The following is a 10,371-nucleotide window of genomic DNA, read 5'->3' on the forward strand; positions in this document are numbered from 1 at the left end:
AATTGTAACATAAAAAACCAACACAAAATCCCTATCGTCTGTTCACTCTGTACCATGGGCTACACTCTGGATTTTCTATGATAAAATAAGAAAAAGTACTCTCTAGCCACATGATAGTGTATGCTATAAAGCCTCACTAAACACGATTCCAGAATGTAAAAGGGGAATCAAAAATGTATTGCTGGAAGACTGCTGGTTATAAGGGAACACAAGCACACATAATGAGCTATGGTAGGAAATATCTGAAGTGACTCACTGTAGGCATTAAAAAGAGGAAATGGCTATATTCTGATGTGCCACCTAAAACTGAATTGTGCTGATAAACTTTACTATCTTGTCTTACAATAAACATCCATCACAAAGTTCACCGGAATACAGGCAGCGTTTCCTTTAAGTCATCACATCATATTCTATTATTTCAATTATATTTATTTTTGGCTGATACCATGAAGCTCATTCATGTCTTTACCTCCTTTTGATTAGACTACTGCAATATTCAGCTTGTTGGGGTTGTTTTTTAAAACCAAACAGGATCATGACTAAGCAACTTGAAAGAAGGATAGCATCTTCCATAAGTAAATTCGAACATAGGAACCTAACCTGCAGATTTTGCCTATGCTACCTCTAAAACTTAGTATTTATTTCAAGATCTTTCAAGAACACTTTTCTTTTCAGAGCCAGGTTCATGAGTAGGTGCCAGATCCATCTAGGTTCTTACAATCCAGAGTCAAACAATTTGTAAATTCCAACTAATACATGGCAAACACAGTGTAACTGGACTTCTTCTACAATACTCCACAACCACAGTTAGTTCTTCACAAAACACTTAGGAGGTTAATTATCTCTATTTATTCTTTCATACTTCTTAAAATCTTTGGGGCAGCTGGTGTTAATCAGCATTGCTCAATTGAAGTTAATAGAAGTGAATTATTTTACACCAGCTGAGGATCTTATTTTTCATTTTATTGCTTCTTTTCTTCGTCTATTTTCAGACATGAAGCACTCTGAGAACTTCCTTATGAGATCTGAACAACAAAACAATAGCAATGCTATTCGTTGGGAGCCTCTCCCATCTTTGCTACACAGTGACATGGAAATCAGTCCCCCAGAGGGCGGAGAAGCAGTATCTTCACCCTAATGTTCCAAATTCATTGGACAGACATCTTCGCACACACAAATCATGGGACTGGCTTAAAAATCGTGCATTTAAAAAAAAATAAAGTTTGGGTTCTTTTTACTTGCCTTGTGCTTTTTGAACATTTTAGGGTCACATATTTCTTTGCAACCATAGGACTAGAAACTTCATTGAAACAAAAAACCACAAAAGCTGAGATTCTCACATAAGTGTCAGGACTCCAAGAAGACCACCAAACATCATGAGACTCACAATCAGCTCAGGAGAGATGGCAGCATTAGAGAAGTGAAAGGGGGAAATTCTGGAAAGACAGAATAAGCTCTCTCATGGGAGCAGAGGCACAGATCCCAGGTTATCTTCTTCAAACTCCACTCATTGCTGCTGATACCAGGGACCTATGCTCTTCAATGCAGCATTGAGGCCTTTTGGAAAGCTCCAGGTCCTTATCAGCACTGCCCGATCCTGCTCTTCTTACAAAGTAACTGGGACCCTACTTGTGAAATATAGGAGTTTAAAGGATTTATTTTGCAAGCTACTAAGCAACCTACTGAACTAAATTGGAGGTTACTCAGATTCTCACAGCACCAGGCTCAAATGCTGTTATTAGTCCTCAACTCCTGGGAGCAGATCCATGAACTCTCTCATCCTTATTTCAAAATGTTACAACAGGATGCAATTAAGCGCAATTAACAAAGGGGTCAAATGGTCATCTGATAAACCCTGGTCCAAATAGGCAGCCTGGAAAGGTCAGGCTGCACAGTACTGATGAGAGAAAAAATAGTATAATTTAAGGACTTTTTTAAAAAGGAAAAATAATAATCCCAGTGTATTAAACTAGAGAGACTTGTGTGATTTCTGTGTTTTATCTTTATTATGTAGAGACATTTCATAGTAAGTTTGCACAATTTTATACCTTACAGTCAATAACTGGGCAAGTCTCACAATACCTGAGTGAGTTAGGCAGCTTCCCCGGAACTTAAATCTGAGTTTTACTGCTTTAGTCTTAATAATTCTTTGTTTCATCTACATGACTGTCTGTCTTAAAAAATATGTCTTGAAGATTATGATTCACACCAATCCACTGACATCTCCTTTTAGAACAATGACACTCTGAAATCCCCAGGAAGAATGCACAGTACAAGCGCAAGGGACTACAAAGCTCTCAAGAGCTAAATCCTATACAAAGTTCACAGCCAGAGTAAAAATAGGGTGTGTGGAGGACAGAAGCCACGGGATTTATGTGGTTGCAGATCCACCACGTCTACCTCTACTGGACAAACAGGGGCTCAGACCTCTTGTTGGTCCCCCAAATTCTGCCTCCACCACTGGGTGAAACCAGTTTTAGACCAATTCTGAAACATCTTTGGCCCTCTGTGCTTATGGAGAGAAAGCAAGGTTTGTCCTAGGGTATTAGAGCTCACAAGGCATGTAAGCTCCATACAAGCATCTTTATTTTACAGATGGAGAAACCAAGGCAAGGCATCTTCGTTTAGAAACAATCTCTCTGGTTTTCTCCCTGATTGTTTCTTGGACACCCCATGGACTGTCCTTTAGGTCTGGGCTGCAACCAGGGCTGTGGTAGACTCTCCAGCTGCTCAGCCTCCATATAGCTTTCCACGTTCCACACAGCAAGTACCACTCACTTGAGGATGACCAATTAGACCTCAGAATGGCAATCTATTTCATCTAGGACAGAGAAGGACTAATACTCACTGGCAACATGGGAGATGGCCTGGGTTAAAGAACCTCTGGAGAAGCTGCTCCCAAACTATCTTACTATAGGGCCATTGACTGAGACTGCTATTTTCCATCATAAATCACAGCAAAACCATTTGCTGTTGGTGGGCTGCATGCTGGTCTTGCTGTTCCATCATCCACCCTCAGGATCTCTACCATTTTCCCCCTTCCATACCTTTTTTGCAGAGTGGGTTCAAAGAATCCTGTGGCACCTTACATGATGTGTGACCAGGTGCCATTCTCCACCTGATCTAAAGCAAAGCCCTGTGTAGAGTCACCACTACCTCCCTTCCTGTGGTTTGGTTTTATTCATAGATGCTAAGGCAAGAAGGGACTACTGTAATCATTGAATCTGACCTCCTATATAGCACACACCATAGAACTTCCCCAAATTTTTTAAAAAAACATCCAGTCTTGATTTAAAAATGGAAAGTGATGGAGAATCCACCACAGCCATTGGTAAATTGTTCCAACAATAAATTACTCTCACTGTTAAAAAATTACACCTTACTTCCAGTCTGAATTTGTTTAGCATCAACGTTCAGCCATTGGTTTGTGTTATACCTTTCTCTACTAGACAGATGAGCCCATTAAATATTTTTGCCCATCGAGGTTCTTATACACTGTAATCAAGACATCCCTTAACCTTCTCTTTGTTAAGCTAAATAGACACAAGGAGATCAATCTATCACTATAAGGCATGTTTTCTAATCCTTTAATCATTCTCAGGACTTTTCTCTGAACCCTCTCCAATTTATCAAAATCCTTCTTGAATTGTGGGCACCAGAACTGGACACAGTATTCCAGCAGTGTTCACACCAGTGCCAAACACAGAGGTAAAATAATCTCTCCTCCTATTCAAGATTCCCTTGTTTATGCATCCTAGGATTGCATTAGCTCTTTTGGCCAGAAAGTCATACTGGGAGGTCATGTTCAGCTGATTATCCACCATAACCACCAAATCTTTTTCAGAGTCGGTGTTTTGCAGGACAAAGTCCCTCACCCTGTACATATGACCTATATTCTTTGTTTCTAGATGTATACATTTACATTTAGCCATATTAAAATGCACACTGTTTGCTTATACCCAGTTCACCAAGTGTCTCAGATTGCTCTGAATCATTATTTACCACTCCACCAATTTTTGTGTCAGTGATGATTTTATGTTTTCTTCCAGGTCATTGATAAAGATGGCAAATAGCGTAGGGACAAGAACCATCCCTGCAGGACCCGACTGGAAACAGACCCCCTCAATGACAATTTCCTGTTTACAGTTACCTTTTCAGACCAATGAGTAAGCCAGTTTTTAATCCATTTAATATATGACTAGTTAATTTTATATAATTTGTTTTTTTTAATCAAAGTGTCTTGTGGCACCAAATCAAATGCCTTACAGAAGGCAAAGTATATTACATGAACACTATTACCTTTATCAATCAAATCTGTAATCTCATCAAAAAATATATCAAGTTAGGGTCAAACAATTTTCCATAAACTCATATTGATTGCATTTATTACATTACCTTCCTTTATTTCATTATTAATCAAATCCTGTATCAGCCGCTCCAGTTTCTTGCCCAGGATCAATGTCAGCCTGACAGGACTATAATTCCCAGATCATACCTTTTATCCCTTTTTTTTTTTTAATTTGACACATTAGCTTTGTTCCAGTCTTCTGGAACTTGCATAGTTCTCCAAGACTTATTGAAAATCAATATTAATGGTCCAGCTAGCTCCTCAGCTAGTTCTTTTAAAACTCTTGTATGCAAATTATCCGGAACTGCTGATTTAAAAATGTCTAACGTTTGTAAGCTTCTGTTTAACATCCTCCAGAGAAACTAGTGGAATGGAAAGAGTGTTACCACCATATGATGAGACTGCATCATTTGTTTTTTCCCCAAATATAGAACAGAAATATGTACTGAATTACCTCTGCCTCTTCCGCATTATTATTGATAATTCTACCATTTCCATCTAGTAATGGACCAATACCCTGTCAGTATTCTTTTTATTCCTAATACATTTTAAAAACTCTTTCTTATTGTCCTTAACCTGCAGGCCAAAGATTTCTTATTGTGTCCCTTGACTTCCCTTATCAAATTATTAGCACAGAAATTAATATCACCACAACATAAAAAAGTCAGCTTAACCTTCTCCCCAGGCAAATTATACTATTAGTAAATTACTAATTAGCCATTCTGTCCACATCAGGAAGACTATCAGATGTGTTTTTGACACACACACACACACACACACACACACAAATATTTCTATATATCTAATTGTATATAAAATAATTTTAAGAAAGAGTATTTTACAACTGAATACATACATTTTTGTTCTGTGTTTGTATAGCACCTAGCAGAATGGGCTCCTGGTCCATGACTAGGGCTCCTACATGTTACAGCCATACTGTACTATATATAGATAGAAAGAAAGAAAGAAAGAAAGAAAGAAAGAAAGAAAGAAAGAAAGAAAGAAAGAAAGAAAGAAAGAAAGAAAGAAAGAAAGAAAATGGATGGCTATATATATGCACACCCATCCTTTTAAAACTTCACAGATTAAAGACCGTTTCCTTCACAAATAAAAAAATGGTTAAGAGCCGTTATCATTATCAAGACAGTAAATATCATAAAACCGTTACATACTATGCCCACACCTTAAATACTGCATGCAGTGCTGGTCTAAAAAAAGATATCAGCACTGGAAAAGGTACAGAGAAGGGCAACAAAAAAAGATTAAGGGTATGGAACAGCTTCCATATGAGGAGAGATTAAAAAGACTGGGACTGTTCAGCTTGGAAAATTGAGGACTAAGGGGGGATATGACAGAGGTTTATAAAATCATGACTGGTGTGGAGAAAATGAATAAACAAGTGTTATTTACCCTTTCACATAGTACAAGTACCAGGGGGTCACTCAATTACATTAATAGCAGCAGGTTTAAAACAAACAAAAAGAAGTGCTTCTTCATTCAATGCACAGTCAACCTGTGGAACTTATTGTCAGGGGATGTTGTGAATGCCAAAAGTCTGACTGGGTTTAAAAAGAATTAGATACATTCATGGAGGATAGGTCCATCAATGTCTATTAGCCAAGATGGCCAGGGATGCAATCCCATGCTCCAGATGTTCCTATGCCTCTGACTGCCAGATGATGGGACTGGACAACAGGGGATGAATCACTCAATAATTGTCTTTTCCGTTCATTCCCTCTGAAGCATCTGGCACTGGCCACTGTTGGAGGAAAGAATACCAGACTAGATGGTCCATTGCTCTGACCCAGTATGGCCATTCTTATGTTTTTATGTGCAGGAACTGAGTAGGCCATTGGGACTTTGCAATAGGTATTCATTTAATTTTATTCTTTTTACTGTAGTTTAAATACATAACACAGTGGTGAAGAAATCTAATTAATTAAAAAAAAAAAACTATGTGTAAAGGGTCTTCATGGGCCAAATTCTCTGCAAACATGAATGGGTAAAATATTAGACATTATAGGTGACATCAGGTACAGCAGCAGAGAATTTAGCCCTAAATATTAGGTATTTATATGGATGAAAATACTATTGGTCATCCTGCTAAGGTCTGATTCAGCCTTCAATATTGTATCCCTTCAATATCCCTTCAACAAGGGAGCACTGGAGGAATTTCTTTTCTAGTTTGTTGGTTGCCAACAATGGATGCATACCATGTACTAGCATTGATAGTTCAGGTTTTCCTGACTAGATTTCTAGGCTGCCGCTCATTACTTTAGTAATGTGCCTTTGCGCTGGCCCCCACTGTGTCATTGCCGTCTATCAGTTGTGCATGCCCCTATCTGCAAAAGAGGATGAGCCGCTCCAAGTTCTACTCTTATCATTGTGGGTACAACACACATCATTAAATAGGAGGAGACAGAGAGTGGATAATACCATAAGCATAGTCTAGTTTACTGGCACAATTGCTCAAAATGGTTGGAAACAACTGGCTTGGTTTGACTACTGAAGGATCTCTCTCTAATACTCTGGCCAAAATACAGGACCATAAAACCAATACCGTTGTACTCATTTTACATAAATTTTTGCACAGAAATCAAATCTGAAAATACAATACAAAATACAAACCAACTCTTGCCCCCATGAACCCCACCCGCAAACTAAATGAGCTGTTGTCAGGCCTGACAAGTTCTGCCTGCTGTAGGACTTGTGTGTTTTATAGGAAATTTTAGCCAGGGGTGTTATTTTAAGAGAAGAGCAAATGGGGAAACCCCATGGCCTAGCCAATAAAATATGAACTTTAGGTGCAATGAAGTACTCATAAATATAACTCGGAACAAGAGGATTCATTGTTCCTCCTGATCCCTTTTAGATGATCCTCTGATCTCAGCCTCTCTGTATGCGTCATGGCAGCCCTCATCCTTTAAACTGTGGTTTTTAAAAGCTCGCTACTATGTTATTTATGACTATAGTGTCCATAGCCAGTCTCTGTGCTCCCTACACACACATAATGGGGGAGACGGGGCTTATTTTGTTTTGCTAGGATGAAAGGATTTGCATCTGGAACTGAATGGTTTGGGGACATTGAAGAAGTTACTTTGCTATAAGGGAGGAATTGGAGGATGAAGTATTCAATTCCCTACTTCCACCTGCATGGCTTAACAAGCACCTCCTCACTCCCTCTCATTTACATCTTATCCATCTTCATCTTGTGACCTTTCATTCTCCTGTCTCTCTTTTAACACCACCTCCAATCTAAGAACTTTATTGGCATGACAAGGTATACAAGTGTCGCCAAAGGGAATACATCACGTTCCATATCAGCGATTCCAATGGGGTCACTCTGTCGAATTGCCCTCATTCATTCTCTCCTTTGTCATCTTTATCTCATTCATTTTTCTTAATGCTTTCTTAAAGCATTATTCTAATTCACTGTCTCTGCAGCAAAATGAAACTGCCATAAAATTAAAGTTCAGTGACCCACCTTCGCTGACAGGGAGGAGGACAAGGAGGAGACAATGGAAAGAGTGTGGGAAATAATCACAAGTCTCATAGCAGCCAGAGTTCTCCTGAAGCCCCGGGGGAGCCTTTCTTTAGCAGGAGGCTGCAATTGACACTTCTTAAACTGTTCGTCCTCAGCTATGTGGGAATACAAGACTGCACCTCAAATGATTATCAATTTTCTGCTAAACTCAGCCTGTAGGCCCAAGAAAAGCAGCGCAAAGGAAGTGTCATGGCTAGAAAGGGGCTGCTCATGTCAGATATCCAGTTACTCAGGCTGTAGGTGGGTGGCAATGGTAAAACTCACAATATCACATTCAGATAAGGCAATAATAGCAGCAGTAAATGTAAAAGACCACATCTGTACCAAGATTGGCCTGTTATCTCAGAATTTCTAGCAAGGCTGGGAGTTAGGAAAGGGGCAAGGGCATGAAAGTCAAGAGGGCATCTCCACATCCCCACTGGAGACTTGTTACTCCTTGAAGATCCTCCTCAGAGAGTGAGTCCTCACCAGCCTCTCTCTTCCTCTTTTGTAGCTAGTCACTAGGAATTGATGTTTTCTAAGGAAAATATGTATTGTACAATACACACAATCCCTATGTCCCCACCCCAAGCTGCGTTTAGTTTGGAAAAGCAACACATATTAAAGAAAAAGAAGCAGAACCAGGTCAACCATCCTTCCAATGGGAAAATATTAATATTTTAAATATATATTTATGTACAATTTGAGAGAGAGAGAGAGAGATTGATTCTAGATATCCCTTCACCATGCACTTCTGAACATCTGCTAAATCAGTTTCTCTTCAGTTATCTGCAATTTCTTTCAAATCTGTCGGCAAGGGAAGTCAGACAGTTTTATGCCCCAGTTAATGGAGAGCTTGACATATTTTTGGCTGAGTTGCTACAACAATTTACTTGAATGTAAAGTGTTAACTTTGGCAAAGAATTAACTGACAGTTATAAAAATATTATTTTGTTAGATGATATTCATGCAAAACACACAAACCTATCTAGAGGTATGTCTATATAACTCATAACATTCATGTAACATGAGAAATTTCCAAGGAAATATATAAATATGAAGTGATAAAGCGATATAGTTTTAGGATGCAAAGACGGACAAATATTTCCCTTTTGAAATCCTAACAACCTGCTCTGTCAAAATGTAAAAATTGGTTAGCACTGACTAACAAATGATTAGAGATTGGTGAGTTATTGGTAGTAAATAAGTTATTCAATGAATTTGTCTTTTTGTTCCTGTAACAAATTTGTTCATTACTCAAAACTGTTTGGGAACTTTAATTTTATATGTTCACATATTCACTTGTTACTCATTGTTTGTAGTGTTTGATTGGACTTCTAAATCACATTAGATTTTTTTCTGTTCGCTAACTGGATGACTAAAAATTTTATTGTGAAGGGAAATCAAAGGAGATTTCAAGTTGCCAGCATGGCTCTTGTTTGGATAGTATTAGCAAGACTCACTTGCTACAAAGTTTCTTGCAAAACTTTCACTTGTATGAAAATTCGCAGAAAACAAAGAAAAAACAGTGATTTTTGTAGTTTCCATTCAACATCGTCATGAAGTTTTTTGCAGTATTTGCCCAACTATACAAATAGTTAAGTTCTGTGGGCTATTTTATTTAATCTTCATTCATTTCTATAATAGCATCTGTCTGTTTAACACAAGATAATAAGAGCACCACTTGCATCACTTTCATTAAGGATGTTTCAATGTTTCCATTAGAAACTTGTATTTTTGTGAGGTAAATACTGTACTACAGCCAAAGAAATTCACTCATAGCTAAAATTAAGCCTACAAGGTCAGAAACTGACCACTTTTCTTTTTTTTTTAAACCATACAAAAAGTTTGGCCATTCCTAAGTGCTAAATGAATACAGAAGTTAATAGTTTCTGATGCTCTTTGAATTCATATATTAAAACTAGCTCAGTTTCCGCTACTCTTGACATTTTCTTGCTTAGTTTGCCATATCCTTCACTAATGATTGGTTACTTTAGCATGGGAGTTTATAGCAAGTCAATTATTTTGGTTTAAGAAACTAGCTACTGTACAGACGCAATGGCTAAATATGGATAGGAGCCCCTGTTTTATTTTATATAACTCAAATAGTAATAAATAGATTTGTAAGTATTTTGAGTAAAAACATAGTACAGCCTTAAAATGACTTCAGAAAAGTTGTTTTCTATCATATTTGTAATATAGAATAAACAATAGACTGTAATGAGTCCATACATGATTCACATTTTACAGAGGAGTGTAAATATGCCTTAAACAAGCAAACTCTCTTTAATTTCAACCTCTGATTCAGTAGCTGACTCCAAAGGGTCTAGTGTGGGGACACTTGATTAAATGTGCAGAATCTAGCCCAAAAACTCCTTATGAAAGAGTAGTTTCTGTTTATGGACATTAGCTGCTTTGTAAAGCTAAATATCACAGTCAGTTCCTTCTTTAAAATAGCATGCAAAGTTCTGGCTGACAAATATAATAATGACCTTCCTAT

General features: G+C 37.9%; 1 protein-coding gene across 1 annotated transcript in view; it reads right to left on the reverse strand.

Annotated features, from left to right (window-relative positions):
• Positions 1–10,371, reverse strand: part of BMP5 (bone morphogenetic protein 5) — a 73,222-nt gene that overhangs the window by 58,444 nt on the left and 4,407 nt on the right. The gene's annotated exons all lie outside the window — the stretch shown is intronic.

This window comes from Chrysemys picta, chromosome 3, assembly GCF_011386835.1.
Source record: "Chrysemys picta bellii isolate R12L10 chromosome 3, ASM1138683v2, whole genome shotgun sequence".
NCBI lineage: Eukaryota > Metazoa > Chordata > Testudines > Emydidae > Chrysemys > Chrysemys picta.